This window comes from Anas platyrhynchos, chromosome 3, assembly GCF_047663525.1.
Source record: "Anas platyrhynchos isolate ZD024472 breed Pekin duck chromosome 3, IASCAAS_PekinDuck_T2T, whole genome shotgun sequence".
NCBI lineage: Eukaryota > Metazoa > Chordata > Aves > Anseriformes > Anatidae > Anas > Anas platyrhynchos.
The window spans coordinates 51,457,411-51,477,669 of record NC_092589.1 but is presented as its reverse complement, the minus strand read 5'-3'; the positions used below and the strand labels follow the sequence as shown (position 1 = coordinate 51,477,669).

General features: G+C 36.9%; 1 long non-coding RNA gene across 1 annotated transcript; it reads left to right on the top strand.

The window, feature by feature from the left end:
• Positions 1-234: 234 nt before the first annotated feature.
• Positions 235-18,835, top strand: LOC110353077 (uncharacterized). The gene is made up of 3 exons (XR_002403089.4): positions 235-338; positions 18,339-18,411; positions 18,614-18,835. It is a non-coding gene; the product is annotated as an uncharacterized lncRNA (long non-coding RNA).
• The last annotated feature ends 1,424 nt before the right edge of the window (positions 18,836-20,259 follow it).

Below are 20,259 nucleotides of genomic sequence, written 5' to 3'. Positions count from 1 at the left end.
ACTTAGACATTAAACACATACACTGTTCATTAGTAGATACAAAGTTTTAAGAAATTTTGCCAACGCTTTCAAACTATATGAAATCTAGAGCAATAGGTTGTTAGACAAAAAAAAAAAAAAAAAAAAAAAAGGCAATACATTACTCTTGGCCAGGCTCCTACCCCAGCCATGCTGCACCCTTGATACTCTCACTCAGCTCAGGGCACCTCCTCTTTTCTCTCCCTGTTCATGCACAGGTGCAGGAGTCACAGCTTTTTAAGAGGAGGGAAGCAGTTCTTGCTGGCTTTCTGCCCCAGCCTGGCCTGTTTCTGTCCTCTCCACTGCTGTCCCTGGGGCAGGTGAGTATCTGTGGACTGAATACCCCGATACATGCAGGCTCCACATTCCCTACCTCTTCTCCTCTTTGGCCTGTTATTTGGGAGGTTTTGGTAATGATATGGTTGCAGTCAATTTATGCCTTGTATGTCCCAGCTGTGAGCACCATCTGAGCCTGGTGGCCGATTAGCACAGAAAGCAGGAATGAATCACACCTCCTAGATGTCAAAATTTTTGTGCTCTGAGTTTCTTTGAACTTTCTGAATGAGTGTATGAAGGGAAAGGTATTGCTAACTATAAAGGACTGAAGTGACTTCTGTTTTCAAAGCTTTGCTGCTAGCTGGCATTCATTATGTTAATTCAAAAGGAGAAAGAAAGGGGACCTTTTGACTGAGAAGAATACCTTGATAGACAGCCAAAACCTTTCCTGGAATATTAAAAAGGGACTATATCATCTTCCTTTCCAAAACAGCAAATTAAGTAAACAGATCCAGTCTCCTCTGAATAAGCCAAGAGTCCCTCCACCCATAAAGATCCAACACTCTTCATGCAAAGATGAACATTTAAAATACGGAGTGTTAAATAGAAAAAAAGAAAAAAAAAGTTACTTAAAGGGAACTTTCTTCATAAAAGATTTTGTTGATAGTTATTAAAATGAGAGTCGAGAAAGTGGTGCAAATCCCATACAGATCCTTGGTGTAGAAATCTTGAGGAAACAAAAACCTTATTGTCTAGGTGTGGCTGGATGAACTCTGCAGAATAAAAGACAGACTTTCATTATGGTTATTACAGGCATTTTATTGATTCCCTAAGTGTCTTCAATAAAGACAGAAGCACGGACTGCTCTAGAAAGTCTTTATTTGCAGAGACTGTGGGCTTGAGGTCAAAGGGAGTCCAAACAAAAGGGCACAGTGGTTTATACATCAGATTTTTTTTTTTCCAATTTCTTTCTTTTTTTCTCCCTATTAATAGTAAATTAAACATGTCTGTATTTCAAATTGTAAATCCCTATTTGGGCCATAGATTTATCTTCTCCCCTCCATGTAAAATCATGCAGCTCCACTAAAGGCACCAAAAGTGAATGGTTAAATGGTAGATTAAAATCAGCCCAGTACCTGGACAAAGTCAACGGCAGGAAAACTGTTGTAAATTTAGCCCAGAAAGTCTAAGAAACTTAAAATTTTTATCATAATAATAGAATAGAAAATGGTAGCATAAATGTTACTCTTTCTCTTATTTATTGCTTGACTCTCCCTGTGCAGATTCAGAAAATCTTATTATGGAAATCTGTATTTAAAATCAAGAGTTGTATGATAAAAGAAAAATCCATTAACCTATTTTAATAACATGCCATCTACAATAGTATTGAAGTTTCTAAGGAAAGGCACACTATAAAATGCTTATTTTTTCATTTTGCAACAGGGCTGAGCAGAGAAAAATGTCCCACTGATCAATAATTAGACCTATAAGTGTCTGCAGAGTTGCTTGTCATATTATACTGACAAACACTGATTGAGAAGTGGACTTGCAATGGCAGCTGTAATTTTTAAACAGAGGTTGTAGCTATGTATATGGAGTACATATGCTTATAAACACTCCATTGCTTTGAAATGAAGTAAAATTAGAACAATGGGAAATTGCTAAACTGAGGAGGTACTTACTGCAGAAAAAGCCAGTCTGAAATACATGGAGAGAGATTAAATCCCACGGGAAACTTTATCTAAAATGCAAGCTGTAAACTCTTTGCAAAATATTTCTGTTATGTCCACCCATACCATGGCAATATTGTCTTCTCCTCAGGATGTAAACAGTCTAGGGACAGAAGGAATGAGGGCTGGGATGTACAAAGCACTGAAACAAAAAGTATTGTGATTGAGGATACTTAAGACAAGTCCAACATCTTATTCTCCCATGAAAATGAAAAGTTGCATGCAGCAGATTGAGAAGTGACATATATCAGCCTAGCAAAAAATAAAAAAATCTCACTTATAGCAAATTAAAAAGATAAAATCTGTATAGAGGCGGGGCTACACAGGGAGCCAGCATATTAAGTGATTGTGATTATAACAAACAAGTATTGTGTCTGCATGTTCATGCATTTATATGCAAAGATATGCAATAGAACTATATATATATAAAGATACTCATTTTTAACTGTAACATTTTTATTTTAGTAAATGCCTGTAATATGTCTGATATCTCTGTCACTTCTTTTATTTTCTTTTTCCCAACAGCTCATCTCATTGATGTGCTATGTGGGGAGCAAGGCCAACAATAAATATTGATAGTATACCTGAGTGCGTAGAATTGCTGGCAAGGCTCGCAATTTAATTCCAACTTGTATGGGCTTCTGCAAGTGAAAAAGCATCCCATTGAAACAACACACATAGAGAAACCTTGTACTCCAGCTAGAATGGGTATGGAGAGCCCTAAGCAGCCTAAGAGCTGATTAAAAGAGTTGTGGGCCACAGTTAATTGTCTTCAGTACAGAGGAACAATCACGTTCACAGCAAAGTGCAGTTATATATTCCTCCACCTTTTGCTAACCTCTGAAATTAATACATGTGCAGTGAATTCTCACTCTGCTTCCACTATAGCAGAGGGCATAGGGAGAGCACCTAGAGGCCATTTACATCTAGCTAGGGACCTTCCTCTTTCCATAAAACAACAATAAATCAGCAGTAATGTCACCTATGAATTCACATCATGAACCCACATTTGCATTGCTATAGGATACGTCAGTGAGAGGTATCACAGATTCTAGGACACTTAAGGTTATAGGCACCCTCAGGGTTACTCAACTTTGTATATTTCTAGTGAGACTGAGCAGGTCTCTGGGATTTCTTCTGATAATAGTCCCAGTTAATTCCACCCTATATTTCATTTTACAGAAAACCCTGAGCTAATCTTGCCATTTCTGTTTATGTCCTAGCTAGTACAACAGGGGAGCTTAAAGCATAATGATAGAAAGGAAAGCCTGGATCCTTCACTTAAAGTTAGCAAATAACTTATTAAATCATACTTTCTCATGCATTTAGAATCTAGAAACACATCACATGAGGGAAAGATAGTTTGTACTACAGTGGTTGTCATTTGGAAGTTATTTAAAATTAGGAATAATATAAAGTAATAATTATGCCAGAGTTCCCTGCCAAAGATTTTAGTTTATCGCATTCTCATTACCCACCTGCAGCTCATGCCATATTTCCCTTAGTTTCTTCATATTCCAGTTATTCCCTGCCAATATCCTGTATCTCCAGCCCCTCCTGGCTACAGAAATAATGATAGCAGTAGTAATAAAAATCCCCAAGCAGAATAAATTCTTCCCCATGAGCACTTAAAATAATATCCAGATAAAAGCCGTGGTGGAGGCCCCTTGGAGTGTGTTTATTAACAACCTGGGACAGATGGCTGCTCAGTTATCCAAATCCCAATTTTCCTCCTACCCTGTGAAGTTCCTGAATGTTCCTTCTTCAGCAAGTCTTGCTGAGCACTGCCTTCCAAACCTTTCTGACTACAGATTTTGCAATAATTAAAAAGCAGTGTACGGCTTAGCCGATAGCCAATGCTGCAGGTGATGCTTCCAAAACCCTCATTTACTGTGTCAGGGATGTGGTTTTCCATCAGGACAGCTTTGCAAGTTCACCTTTTCCTTTTTTAATTAACCCCTGCTTGCATTATATGTTACATGGGGATTCTTTTACCTGTTTTGCTGATAAGTTTTGATAAGCTTCTTATGTTGACTTGAGAGAAAAGGTGATGATAGTCAAGGGAAAACTCAAAGTGGCAATGTTTTTGCATTGTTAATCTCTATTTTGAATGCCATGTAGGTAACTTGGGCTCAGTAAATGCAGAAGCTATGAAGCCTTCATTGATTCTTATAACACTTTACACAATAACTTCCCCTACTACTCTGCTCTTTGCAAGTAATTATACTTCATGATAAAAGTGAAAAACATAAGAGACTTTTAAAGAGTATTTATTTTTGGGTTCAGAAAGGTTCAGAAGGATGCTCAAGTGCATTATTGTAGAATAACTATAACATAATTTATGTTGAAGGAGCATTTCAGAGGTTGTTTTGTCCAGCCTCTGCTCAAATTCAATGTCAGAGCAGGTAGCACAGACCCATTTCCAGTCACATTTTGAAAATCTTTGAGGATGGAAATACCCAGACTCTCCGGGCAATCTGTTCCCACACTGACCATCCTCAGTCTGATTTTTTTTTTTCCAGCATCCAGTTGAAATTTCCCTGCAACTTGTGACTGTCACCTCTTGTTCTTTCATTGAGCACTTCTGGGAATAGACCATATCTCCTTATCCTTCCCTTTAGGGAGCTAAGGCCAACTAGATCTCCCTCAGCCTTCTCTTCTTCAAGATAGGAAAAACAAGCTGCCCTAGTCTGACATATTATATGTCCTCCAACCTCTAATCTTCTTGGTGGTCCTCAGAACTTTAGCACAAGTGTTAAAATAAATAATACCAACCATTTTTTGCAAGTGGCCCATGTAATGTGAGTAAAGATTTTCTTATTCCAGTTGAATTAAAATAGATGTAATTAAATGCTTTTGCATTTTGTGTGCACACATGCAAATATGAATTGAAAATAATGCAAATAATGAAATCAGACATGAAAATTCAAGGGCAGAAGGAATCTGGGCTGTCACTTTGACCTATTAGCCCCTCAGAAATCTGCAGGCTGGGCTGTCCTAAAATTGATGGAAATCACTTGGACTTACCCAAAGTCAGATCTGCAGTCTGCAGCCTTATTTAAAACAGTGGGCCTGATTCACCACTCTCTTATAGTGGTTTAAAAGAGTGGTGAATCCCATTCATTGTTTTCAGAAACTTGGAAGCACTTGTAGAACTCTCAATTCAAAAGCTTTAACACATTATACAAGTTTTAGGATTAGAATCTACATTTAAATTTAAGATGGAAATAGCACCCAATAACCATAATGAAGGAGGTGATAGCAAAATTTAAGCCGTGCTGTTGTATTGTCAAGATCATCATTTTTCTGGGAACATGGTGTAGCAAGAAAAAGAAAATTGGTTACTTTAGTGATTTACATTTTTGGCTTGAGATTAAGATAGTTTGATTTTTTTTTTCCAGGCTTGGATATGAATACAATTGAAAAACATGACTTCAAAAATTAATTTCCGGACTATTTCATTTGCACAGTTTTTTTGTTTGTTTGTTTGTTTGTTTGTTTTTTGTTTGTTTTTTTTTGACTGTTTGCTTCTTACAATATTCGTACTGCTATGCTCCACTTCTGTCACAAAACCTTTTTATTTTTTCTCACTTTCTTTGTTTCCTTTATCTTCTCTTACCCATTTTGAAGGAAGAAGGGGGGAAAGGGCATAAGAAAAAAAACAGAACCTCCACTTTAATTCTGAATGCATGAAGAAAAATATTCTGCAAACATTTTCAATTTCTTTATCGAAAACATTTCAACCAGCTCTAGCAATTTAGCTGGAAATTGCCCAAGGTAATTCTGTCATGATCAGGAAGATAGATATCCTCATATCATTCATGTTTCCCTAGGTATGATGTTTGGCAAATAAAAGAAAAATTGTGGCAGATGAAAGTAACATGTCCTTTCCCAACGCTTTTTGTCATTTATTAGCTGGAACAATACTGCTTGTTTTTCTTTTTTTTTTTCTTTTTTTTTATATATTTTTTAAATCTTTCATTTTTATTTTTAAAGAATAAAATTAATCAGACTAGAAACATGTTCACAATCTCATAAAATGCCTCTGCATTATACTGCACATTTTCTTCTGCATCCTGTTTGCTGTTATAGCATATTTCATATAGGAAAGCTTTCGGAAATGTAAACTGTGATTACAGTATGTGTGCTTTCGCTCTTGTGTATTTAAGCAAGGAGACTCATACCACAGTTCCTGAGAGCTATTTTGAATCCTGTCAATATCTCATTTTATGACCTTGGGCCAAATTTCTGTCTGCCCTTCAGGCCACTCATCTGTTATATAGAAACAGAAATCTGAGATACTTAGGGACATTATGAAGCTTAATCAATATCTGGAGAATTCTCTGAAGTGCTCAAAGGAAACATATTACCAAAATGGGCAGCTTCTCTGACTGTACAAATACCCTACCAATAAAAACCTTCTATGAGCCTTATCCTGAGGCAGGGATTCGAGATCATAGGCTACACATTTTGTTTAATTTACTGTGCTCTTCTTGCTACCAACTGCACGCATGAGTAGAGGCAATCACTGTCCAATTTTCCCCGTTTGTGTGCTTTTGTAAGCAAATAGAAACAATGAAGAAAACAAGAAAACATTGTCTGATACTGACCCTCAGGGCTCCAGTGGGCAGCCCACTTTGCTCAAGCTGGCATTTCTGGTTGTTTCCATAGCTGCCGTCAACCCAACATAGTAATTTGTCTTCTCTCTTGCTGATTAGTGCAAGAAAACAGTGTGAGGGAAAAGAAACGTTACACTAGGATGTTGTCACTGTGAGCAGGAGCCCACTGTGGGTGCATGGTGTAAAGGAGAGAAGAAGCAGGAGAAAGCCTTCCAACTGAAGGATGCCATGAGCTCTTTACCAGCTGTAACAAACTAGGTATATTTTAGGCCAGTGGGCTGGTCAAATATGTTTATTATTCAATCTTTCTCCCTTGCTAAACCTTCTAATATTCATAAAAAAATAGTTTAGAGATACTTATCACTAATGGAATTACTGAAGCTTTTAAAAGGTTTTCTTTCATTGGTACACATAGTGAATGTATATTAAAGAGAGATATTTATCTTCAAACTTCATATGCAATCCTTTTACCTGAATAGATATGTATTCGCACACAGACACATGCACACGTGCACACATCCTCACCCAGATGTTAACCTCTATATTTCTCTGTTTATTGTAATATTGGGCATTAAATTAACCAATATTCCAACACTAGTCAGAAGAAAACAAATTCAATTTGATAAAATTGTTAGGTGACAGCTTAGTTTGAAGGGCATTTTCCAGATATGAAATACTCAAAATTCTTCATAATTATTACAAAGCATATGATTTTATTGAATTTTGCATAGGTTCACAGGTTTTATGGAAAATAGATAATTCCTTGTTCAGGGCTTTCATAGCTTCCTCTAATTATGTCAGTGTGACAAAACAGCTTACTAAAACATGCCTTGAAATATATAGAATATGTATATATTGCTTTACACATATTCATCTCCTGGCAGAAGTTTGTAGTTACACAATTAGATCTTATGATAGATGCCAAATGTAGATACTTTTCCTCATTTATTGCAAATGCTTCAAATTTGACCTGATTAATCTAAATGTAGAAGTGCAAAACACCGCAAACTACTGCCACCTACTGCTGTATTTCTGCAGGGAAACTTAGTGAAGTATATACATCATGTCAGCACTTGCCAGGAAAGGTAGATAGGAGTTGTATGATGTTGGTGAATTTTCATAGAATCATAGAATCATAGAATATCCTGAGTTGGAAGGGACCCTTAAGGATCATCAAGTCCAACTCTTGACACCGCACAGGTCTACCCAAAAGTTCAGACCATGTGACTAAGTGCACAGTCCAATCTCTTCTTAAATTCAGACAGGCTCGGTGCAGTGACCACTTCCCTGCCCTCTTTAACAAAGTTTCTGCCTAGAAACATGAGTGGCACTGACAGGGATGATTGCTGAGCTTTTTTCATAGGCTTTCCCAGACCATAACAATGTTGTTTTACAGCCTGCTTCCTCTGAAATTCTTGTTCTGCCTCTTCAGGCCACAATAACCTGTTTCAGTTATCCACACTGTTGGCCACCATTCTCCTCCAGACATGGAAAGTGAACTTATCCCTATATTGTCTAACGATGTTCTCATAGAGGGTTAGTAAATTCTTTTTTGTGGGATTAACACTCCTGTTCAAGATCCCCAAATCTTGAGTCATTTTACCTATTTCAGTCATTTTACACTGTCTGACTTTCTTCAGCATTGGTCAATTGCACTTGCCTCACCATTTGCCTTGTTGCCGCATGTCCCTTCCCCTTGTTGATAGGATTAATCCTTCAGCTTCTCCAGCTAAGACAGTGTATGTAGGGAAATCCTCCTTGAAAAAAGGAAGTGCAAGTACAGTAAAAATCTGACGTTTGCATTTTCCTCTTCCTTTTCTTAAAGGATGCTGACAGAGTATTGCAGATATAAAATATTTTCTTGCAATAATGTAAAGATTTATGCAATATGCCCCCATGCATGCTCATTTCATCAGAAACTCTCCTTCAGGCTGAGGAGGATAGATCTCAAAAAGTGGACCTACATTTTCAGATAAATTACACTAAAGATATAATGTACAGTGCTAAACTAAACAGTGATTTGAAATGTTAGTCTGATAATCGCACACATCTTACTCCTGCCAGTAATTCTGGTGGTATTTGGTTGGATTTATAATGTACTTTATGTAGATGCTTTATCCCTTTTCCAACAGATCTGTAGCCAGGAGAACTCAAATAAGAGGGATTTGTAAAGACGAAGAGATAAGTCAAAATAATAAATAGACAATCTAGGGTTTTATCCAAGGAAAATGTCAATTGCCACGCACAAATTGTTTTAAAGATTATAAGACAATTCAAGCCTTTACTTCAGTTTTACTTGCAGCACAACAATTATTGCTTCTTTCTTGAATCGAGCAAGTACTTCCTTCCACCTTTGTTTTTAGGTTCAAATTATAGGGACCTGTGTACATCATGATTTTTCTTCATCTCTGCATCCTTTGCAGATGCATAGTGAGTGGAAAAGAGGCAAGGAAATCAGAAAAGCAGGGGAGCTTCTGGCAGAGGCATGTGCAAATGAACAGGAAGAAAGGAAATGTAGGGGGAAAGAGAAGAAAATAGTAGATGAGAAGAGTGAACAGACAAAATAACTAGACTTTTTGTACCTGGTAAATTGCTAGCAAGGTGATAGTCTTGCTATTTAAAAAAGGAGCTTTGATGCAAGATGTGCAAAAGTTGGATCTTCTGCCCCAGTGCATCTCCAGAAAAATGCTGTTTTTCATAAACCACTAAGAACATGTTTAACTTGCTGCCCATAGTGTGCCCAGACTTTTCCTGTCACTGGTACCCATTGCTGACTGCTTTGTAGACCCTCCCTCACCATTTCCTATCATCATGTTCACATGAGAGGGGAACTTAGGATAATAGATGCAGAACCACAGTCAATTGCAGTCAAGTGCCTTCATAGAATGCAGGTTTTGGTGTCACTAATCACAGAAGGAGGTGTGTAGTGGGGCTCTGGAGATCATAGGGACATTTGCACTCAGAAGTGCACTTCTGATCTGAACTGAAATGATGACAACATAAGAACACCCACTGAATGCAGGTTTGCAGAAGAAAGAGACTGTTTCAGGCTGAGGACCTTACTGAGGAGGAAGAAGTAATAATCATAGAATCACATAATCATAGAACCACAGAATAGTTTAGGTTGGAAGTGACCTTGAGAGATCATCTGCCTTGGGAAGTGACATCCTTCAACAGATCAGGTTGCTCAAAGCCCCATTCATCCTGACTTTGAACACTCTAGGCAGCCTGTTCCATTGTCTCACCACAGAGACTTGTAAATCACACAGACCACATTTGATTATGCATGCTGGGCAGTTATTCTGTTTTTAACTCTTCCCTCACATATAGTATGTTATTTGGATTTATCTCATGAAACCTGTGGGACTTAGCTAACTACAAAAGCTGATTTCTGATTTCTTTCTGATATCAAAACTGATTTCTTTATTTGAATCCTAACTACCTCCTTGCATCTTATGACAACTTGCATTTTATTTAAATGTTTATTTAGCATATTTTTTATTGTCTTCCATTTCCAGCTTTTCAGTTTCATGATGTTTTCTTTTGTTTCTCATTTATGAGGCAGATTGAACTGAATTTTCTGGTCTAATTTCTTTGTGTTGATACTAATTTTGGATATTTTATCCATTATCTTCCATGAGACAGTATCAAAAGAAGTTTGAAGCTCTTGCTGCTTATGCTGCATTTGAAATTGACTTGTTTCCCTGATTGAATTAATTGTAGTGTATTTCCATAATTATTTTCAATGAAAATTTCAGAATAATAATATAATAGAATTCAAAATAGTTTAATATAAATAGTATAATATAATTCAGAATAGTTTTTGAACACTTCCATTGCATGGCCAGCTTTACTCTCTGAAAGTCTTTGCTAGTATTTCCTACTGAGCCCCTCCTGAGACTGTATAAAATAACTCATTTTCAGTCTTGTTTGTTATTTATTATTGAGCTGATCTTTGCTTTCCTAAGTGTGTGTGGAGGAAGATGGAGTTCCTTTAGCTATGCTTGTTGCACCGCAGGCTGTAAAGTAACAGCCATTGTCAGCCAACTGCCAATACCAGAACTGACTTCCAATACCAGCCAGCCTGATTCCAGAACTTATTGGCAGCAAAATATTTCCTGCTAAATTGCAAGACGCGTATGTAATTCTAAGTGGTTAGTGACTAGATATGTAAATGAGATGAAGAAGTTATGATGCTGTTGCCCTTTTGAGACAATGTCTTTTCAGTTTCTTTTTTTTTTTTTTTCTCTCCAGTTTCAAAGAAATTTAAAGGTATCTATGTAATGTAGTCATAGAAGAGTTATTTTTCCTTTTTTTCCTTTAGGGTTCAAGGAAGGCTGGACTTTAGCTTTCTTAGTTCTCTACAAAGCCAGAGAAGGGATGATGTGCTACATATGAGATCAAACAATTTGTGTGAGATACTATTTTTTGTGGAAGGTTTTAGTTTTGATGGAATTCCAATTGCTTTTGCAAGCAGTTCTCCTTCTTGCCATTAAAATTCATCTAACCTTCTTGCCCACAAAGGCAGTGACAAACATTTGACATTTAAATCAACAGACCGAGTACCTATTAGTCCCATAATAAGGGAGCAATTGTCACAGCAGTTGCAGCATCCCACCGCTGGAGCCCATCAAGGAAAAGGCCCTTGTACACAGATCATAGGCCAGGATGTTGCCAGTCAATACCCATGCATTTGAATCAAGTTACAGTCCCGTAAGAGGCGCCCACAGAGAGATGTACCTCTTTAATTATACATTCAAATTGGGATCCAGCAATGTCTTTGAGGTTCTATATTGCAAGCCATGCTTTTCTGAGGCTGTCAGCAGCTTTTCAGTTCAACACAGCAGCAATCTAATTAAAATGGCCATCAAAGCAGAGCTGAACTGCATTAAATGGTTCCTGTTAATGTCATATTTAATTTAGTGTTTCAGTGTTGAAGATGTTCATTACTGTCCTTTGCAAGTTTTGAACTTCTGGACAACAAGCTTGGTAAATGTTATTTACATCTCAAGAAATATAAAGACTGAACTGTTTGCATATCTTACAACTTTGCTGTCTTCTCAGTCTCTGCTTGATGTGTTGCAGTTGTGTTGCCACCTACCACTTTGTTGCTCTTCCAGAGGATCCTGAGAAACTGTGAAGGGGTGGGAGAGGGAGAGAAATGCAACAGGGGAAAATGATGCCAGCTTTCATCCTTGCTTTTTTTTTCTCTCTCCTTCACACCATTTTTTTTTCTTTTTGTATTATTGCATAAGTCAATCTAGTCTCTTCTGTTTTATAGACATAATGGGATGGCTGGACCTACCCACTGACCAGCAAGCAGTTTTCTTGCTGCTGGGCACTAAAATTAAGGAAGGCTAAATAGTAATTTTTGATACAAATAGCCTGGTACTTCTAGAGGTCAGATGAGATATGGAGGGAATGTACACCTTTGGGCACTGCAGAATTACTTTGCCATTCTTGGAGTTGTTCCTTCTTGGGGAATAGTCAGGAATGAAGAAGGAACCTGACACTAGAACCCATACATACACAGAAGAGGGAGAAAAACAAAGATATTCAAAAAGGGTATCATTACCTTATTTTCCCCTTTGCAGATGGCTGTATTTTTATTTTCAAGCTTAGATAACAAATTTGTTAGATGGACAAGAGTGTGACAAATTTTGGTGTCTTTGGTGATCCAGGAAAGATGTCAGATACTATATCAACATGACAATTGAAGAAAAACTGGTTATTTTGGACAGAAATCCTAGAAACATATTTTCATTGTTCATGAAAATGATTTCTTTCTTTCACGTCTAAATATAGTCCCCACCTAAACACAATGTTAATCAAACTAGCAGCAGTAAGGTTTCAATAAAATGGAGGAATTCCAGTTATGGAGAGGTGCAACAACAAAGCTCTTCTACAGAGGCTTGATTGGAGACTTTAATATAGGCACACACCAAGAAATATATTACTAGAAGGGAATCAAACTAAATGTCTGAAGAACACAAACACAGTATAACTGTCAAGTGGTGCCCATCTAAAGTGAATTGGATGAAGCTCAATAAAGACTCAGATGAATGTTAGAAGGTAATATTTCATAGTCTGGGTACATTACATTGCCAGAATCTGTTACTCCATAAAAATCACCCACAGTAAGACTCATCTCATTATTTCAAAAAGGACTGGGAAAAAAAAAAAAAAAATGCAACAAACAAACAACAACAAACTTGGCTTTCAAAAACTACATGCTTTTTTCTGAAATAGAATCAGCCTTTAATGTTGAGCAATTCAAATTTTTTTATCCTGATTGGGATTATATGGAATCAGTAGTTCACTGAGACTATTTACTAAAAGAAACAAAGATTTGCTTAACTCTGATGAATCAGTTCACTTTAATATCTTAGCACAGCAAGTCAGCCTTGTAATAAGTGCAGTTTGCCTTTCCAGAACATTGAGTTTAAATGTGAACAACCCTTGGACATTTTGGCTATGTCTATACCAGTAATTGAAACAGGAATATTCCTAGAGGCTGTCATTCAATCATTTACACTATAAAATTGTTAGAGTGGCACCTTATAGCTTTAGGTCCAAAGCACAAACATTGCTACTTTTGTTGGGTTTTTTTGTTTGTTTTGTTTTTATTTTTGGGGTGGGGAGGAGAGAGAACTGCAAAATTTTCTATGGGAGTTTGTCAGTTCAGATGAACCATTTCCAAGCATTTTACTAGCCAAAGTAAAGAAAATGTTGCTGTCTGTCTGAATAGATCTACTGAAAGTGTTTTCTTTCTTTCTTTATCTTTTCTTTTCTTTCCTTTTTTTTTTTTTTTTTTTTTTTTTTTTTTTTTTTTTCCTGCTTCAACAAACTTAGGTTAGAATTAGAAGAGAGGAAGGTATTTTCATTGTTTCTGTGGAGTATGTTCAGAAAATTCCTGTCAGATCCTGCAACCAAATGAAAGGAGAAATCAAGGGTGATTTTTCTCTTCATCTGATTTGATTCTCCTCTTCTGTATTCAGTTTTTCTTTTCTTTTTTTTTTTCTTGTCAGAAATGTGTTGTTTTTTTGTTTATTTGTTTCCTCTGAACTCATTGATTAATCAGTATGTTGGAGTACAATGGATTCAGCACAAAATTATCCTGAGAAATAAGTATTTAAACTCCTTGCAAAAATATCCTTCCATTATCAATTACAGTGTGATAATGTTCTGGAGAAATAATAAGCACACTGACTGATTAGACTATGCATTGGTTCAGTGGTATGTTTACCTTATTTAAACTTGATTTTAATGGGGAAAAAATGTTTTCCTGTCTGCAATCACAAACAACTTCAGTGAAATATCAGTACAGAAAAAGAGAGAAGTGAATGTAAGTCTCCTTTCCCTTCACAGTTTGTTTGCTTCCTGCTGTTTTTCAGTTTGCTTTTTTCTTAATCTCGTCATCTATGGATGTGTTTGTCAAACACATATGTCCTGTAGAATTCTCTGAAATATATCATAGTTCAGATGATGCCATCCTTGTATGATTTTCTGTATTTTCCCCATTTATTTATTTATTTATTTTTGACATGCTCCAAATAAATGACTAGTTTTTGGTCAGCTGTAGAGAAGAAGTGGTCCCCAGTGGCATCCCATTCCAATACATCTGGCAGGAAAACTATTTTTTGGATCAGGAAAAGGTCAGAATTGGATGGCAAGTAAAAACAGATCAGAAGTAGAATTAAACAACTCTTAATAATTATCCTGTTGCAAAATCATTTCTGGGACATGCTGGGGTAATCATATTACTTCAGTTTCTTATTCTAGAGGCAGAGCAGTTGAATGCAGTAGTAGTAATGCAGTCGAGCTATGGTCAGATCCTGTCCCCAGGGTATCACAATAAGAAGGTCAGGGATGATATTCCTCACTGCAGGTAAGTAGGCAGCCAGGATTAGTGAACGAATGCAATAAGGCCCAGAAATTTCAACAATCCACTTTTCTGATATTTTTTCTATATTTACTGCTAGGGAAAAAATAAGTTCCAATTTAACACTACCTACCAACCTCCTATTTAGCCTTTCTTAGCTCACTACAAGACAGCTGCTCCACTAGGTTATTTATTCCATACTCTTAATATATTTTTTTTAAAGACAAGACCCTTTGAATCCAGTGACTTCTTCATTGATAAATCTGTCATTTCTCTGCCCTTGATGACTTTTTTTAGATGTATTACTGAGATAAGTGTAGCAAATGTGATAGAAAACTACAGGCAAGATTCCTGCACGAGATAAAGTAAGCACTGAAAAAGCTATGCTGAATGCATATGTGCTGAATGCATATGCTATGTGTTTAGGTGTACAGGAAGGAAAGGAAAGCACAGGGAAAACACAATGAAGGAAAATACAATACAGCTGAAATATTATTTAAAGTGTTATGTTGTTTTAATACAACAAAGAATTAAGTGTGAGTAATGAGACTATATTGCTGGGTGGGCTGAAGACAGCGGTCAGGAGTGGAAACCAGAGCAATGTGCCCACCTTCTACCAGTTACTGATTACAAGGATTATTTTGCACTGCTTCTTACATCTTTTTTTTTTTTTTTTTTCTGAGGGTTTCCAGATACTTTATAAACATACACAAATCAAGCTTCACAGGGGAATGGCTGTCTGTACCATAGCCATATATATAATCTAAATGTTTTCCTTACATATGTCAAAGCAAGTTTCACAGAAACTGGCATTTTGACACCATTTGATTTAATACTTTGCTACTCACACAAGGAAGGCTTTGGTAGGTAGGAGCTCTCCTAGACCTTGTGGGTGTGTGTGAGGGGATATGGGACTCCTGACAGTGACAGTCAGTGTGCATTTGGCAGCGCATAACCTGCCCTTCTGTTGTGATAGTTTCATGGATTGTTAAATTTGGTGTGCTTGTAGGGTTGTTGTTTTTTTGTGGTCATCTGAGTTTGAGATGGGATCCAGGTAGCCTAATACTCAGCTGATACAATCTCCAACTCTCTCAAGTCTTTTCCTTTCCCTAAATAAAGCAAGAGAAGTGATGTACCCAACCTCAATGAACTGCTGCTAAAATTAAAAATAAATAAATAAATAAATAACATGCATTTTAAACTGTGATACTCTCACTCATTTGTTTTATAGTCCTACCTAATTAACCTCACACTGCTGAGTCAAGATTTTGACCAGAGTACTATCCAGTTACTGTCTGAGGGCTGTGATGTAATTAAGCATTAAGGCCCAAATTACTAGCATTGGAATGCTAGTGGAGCATGTCTTAAACTGACTGTGTGGCATTAAACCTAATAATACACATCCAGACGTGGCTTATTGATGGCACATGCCTGGAAAACAGCTTCTAGAAGCTATTCTTCCCTATGAATATAATTAGCTGAACAAAATGCATATGGATAATTAGATGCTGTTATCACACAGCCACAGTTAAAAAAGCTTACTGTTCAGATTTTCATGCACCACCAATACATGTGCTGGAATTCAGTGAACATGATTAAAGGTCGTCAGAAATCCTGCCACCAGCTTTCTTTCTATAGTGAGTACCCAAAGACATAAGATCACTTGTGTTATGGAGATCCTCATGTGACAAAACCTGTGCATCATCAGGGTGCAAAACCCAGCACCCTCAGAGTTCTCCTTGCCAGTTCCAATAGCCTAAAGCTGCTTGAAATGGGAGTAATTATCTATAATGAGATACTGTTCTTCTCAAAGTAATTATGGTATTTCATACCAATATATGAAAGTTTTAATGAATGTCTCCCATAGTGCTAGTAAATTCCCAGCCTACTGGGTTTATGCACTGCTGGAAACTTGTGTATAATTTTACATCTATTTCTTCTATAATTATTATAATTACAAATTATTTCCTTCTCTGTGATTATGGGACTATTTTCCATTAGATCTGAAATAAATATGATTAATTACATAATTCCTCATTTTCCCATATAGTAAAATAATATTCTTTCTTAATAAAGTTTGGAAGCTTCTTAGATAACATCTTGATTTAAGGTACTACTCACAAAGGGTTTTGGTTTTGTTTGTTTTAACTACTTCTTAAAAAAAAAAAAAAAAGCTGTCTTAGAAAACACAGCTGGAAGTGGAAACAGCCATTTCCAACCCTCCGTTAGTATGTAACAGAGTAGTAATCCTACAAGAAACAGTAGTCTGTAGTTAATTTCCCGTGGCTGCCTGAAGGGACTCATGGCCACCTCTGCTCTTCCCCTCAAGCAGGACTAGCCAAACCGGGGGAAGAAAGGTTCTTAAAGGTTCTTTTGGTGGAAGACAGGTCACTTCTGTGGTTAGGCTGGGAACTTTGATACTGGGAGTTGGGAGGAGAAGGCTTTAGGATAGGATTTTCCACTAAGCTTCTGGATATGGCTCTTATGAAGAAGGCAGAGGTTTTGCTCCTTGCCCTTCCCTCTGACCATATATGTTTTATTTTTGAATGGTTACATAATCAGATAAACACATACGAAAGGGTAGAAGAAAAGTGGAAAATAAATGCATTTGCTAGAGCATGATAAAACCTGCTTCATTCATAGAAGAGTAATTCAAGACATAATATTTAGAAAGTCAGTCTCTCTTCTACTTTGTCTCAAACTGAGAAGTATCAGTATCATAAATAATTTAAAATTATTTAAAACTTACATAATAATTTAATAAAATATAATAATTTAAATAAAAAATAATTTAAAAACTTACAAAATAATTTGTAAGGACAATAGAAAATGGAAACTACAAAGAGTGAGAATACAAACAGGAGAAACTGAAATGCAACCAGCTTCAAGAGAGATATCTAGCATTACTAGGGAAAATATGTAAGAGAGAACTTCATGCCCAATAATTCAAATGACTCTAAACAAGGATTTCATGAGTAAAATAGTTCAGTTTAGGCTAGCTTTTGAATAAGTTATATTAAAGTTGCATGTATTCTGCCTCTTAAAACAGCAGATTTAAGGTGGAAGGAAAAATGTTAAATAACACAGTGGGAATAACATTTACCTTATGAATGCATTTAGTTACACCAAATTCGGAAATTTTGCAGAATTTGAGAACTGACTTAATTCACAGGGCAGTGAGCACAATTTAATTTATGATTTAGGGTTGTTTGCAACAATTAATTAAGAAATTAGGCATTTACAATAGAGAGTGTGGTAGAGGGAACAGAACTAAGTGCTTCACAGTGTGGGAAGCAGAAAAGGAAAAGGGAAGAAAGACAACAGGAAAGAGTGCAAGGGGAAAAGAAGAAAAAGAGGGGCAAGAAGAGCTGTGGGGGAAGAGGCCCTAAGCAGTTAAGTAGGTAGGGGTACCTACTTAGTACCATGTACTATGTGATAGACTCTGTTAGGTCTGCACATGAAAATTCATTAATGTTGAGAACTTATGGTATTTACTATCTGTTTCAGATTTGCTGTAATACCATTCAGAACACCTCTCTGTGCCAGGCAGCTAATGCTGCAGGTAAAGGGCACACAGGGAAACCTCACTGATATGTCTTTCCTCTGAGTTGATGAGTGAAACAGGAGATGCCCACAAGGGCAATGTAAATGTTTTCCTGGCATTACTGTGACTAAGATAGGGAATTCTCTGTTGCGTGACTGCAGATCCTAGTATGTAGGTGGTGGAGTAGCTGCAGTAATGCAAGCTGTAAAATATCACCCCAGTTTAGACAAAGGAAGTAAAAATATTTTTTGTTTATTTAATCTTCCCAGTGCATCTCAGAAATCCGGAACTACGTGCTTGAATTCTTTACTGGGAAGTGAACTTGCAGACAGCTGCGAGAAGGTACGTGTTTTGCTATTTTCATAACACATAAAACGGTCTAGAAAGCTAGACATCTTGCTCAGCATTTCTGAAGGTTTCATGAGTACTCTTCAGTAAAAAAACTGACTGCTCAGCCTACTACTAAATCATAGAAATGTGCTTCTTTTGCTTGTTCAGTATGGAACATGCATAGATTTTTTTTCTCCCTCCTGTTTTTGCACAGGCTAGGTAGCCATCTAACCACACATATGGGAAATGGAGGATTAAAGGATACAGCTCTAGTAGCGAATGCACAGAACTAGCATGACTATTTCTATTTGTGAACATGGTTACCTGCAAATACATTGTGAAATGCATACTCAAAGCACTGAAACAAATGCCTTATGCCATCACAAGGCTCCGTTTAGTTGCAAAACCTCTGTCCTGCAGGACGTGACATTGGAAGAGCCTGCATTTTGCTCTTTCAGAGAATTTCAGCTTTGATACTGAAGAGCTACAGCCTGGGTTCTAAACATCTGGGTACTTTCCCCTCAACAGTCCCTTGGCCCTTGGCTTTTCTGCTGCTGTGTTAAACACAGTGTTGGATTCATTGCGACAGAAATGGATTAAAATCAACATTTTTCACATATGGTACTGATAGCCTACAGTTATTTCATGACAACGAATTTCAGTCACTATGCAGCAACGGTAGTGTTTTGCGTGTCTCTTGTTTAACTTTCAAGAGGCTGGAAAATGTGTTCACCTTGTCAATCCTTTGAACACCTGGTACTGTCACCACTAAATTGTGTTAAAGATGGGCCCTGAGTTCATATCAAAATTAGAGGCTTTTCCTACTATAGGTTGTATTGTTAGGTTGAGCTAGATATACATTCTGTACTTGCGGATTGGAAAGAGAATTTTCACAATAGGAAATGTTAGGGTACTGCTGAAATGGACAGTTCTCTGGAAGATGCTTCTGATTCATCTTTCTTAATGCAAATAGACTGAGAACATAACTGCTCATTTTCCATTTATAGCAAAATGAATGTAATTTGTAGCCAGGTGAAAACAGAATTCGAGGAGAGATTTCATGCAGTACTTACCCTGAAATACTAAATTTTTGTTTCAAATGTGGAAGATTTCAATAACACAAGGCATTTATAAATTGTGTTGTTTTTGTAGCTAGTGTGTTTTGCTGCAGCTGTGCCTTTGTGATTTCAGTATTTCATTCAGCTACAAGAAACAGAAAGGGATCACATAATGAAAAATACCTATAGCATCCATCCAAATTTCTGTTTCCTATGTCCTTTGTATTGAAAATGCCAGGATTTTTTTTTTCCTCAAGTGAATGCATTTAGGGTGTTTATAAAGATCATGTTTTGGGCTAGCCTTTATCTAAGTAACCTCCAGGTATTCCATCTATTTTAAGCATTTGTGGAATGTTTTTATTCTTTTTCTCTTTACATTTGTTCAGTGCAGAGTTCTCTTCACTTTTTCATCCATTCAAGACATCAACTTCTTGGGCCAAGGAGGGATTTTGCTGAAATTGAATTTTGGGGCATTTCTGAAGTGCCCTAGAGTATTAAACCAATAGAATAATTTAAGCAGTCACATCCTTGTTCTGAGGGCATGCTTACCATTGAATTGCTTTGAGTTATCATATCTTTGCACAGCTTTTCCCATCATGTTATTTTGACAGACTTTTCAGGAACTTTCCCCCAATAATTTTCCTTCAAAATATTCAGTGCTTCCTATGGCTAAAATGAGATTTAAAGAAGCAGACCTGATTTTAGTAGCAAAGTTTCATTGGGGTGAGATTATGTGTAGCTATGTGCCTCCATCTCAAGAACTGTCACTTTCAAGGCTAATCATGGAGATGGAGAAGATTTG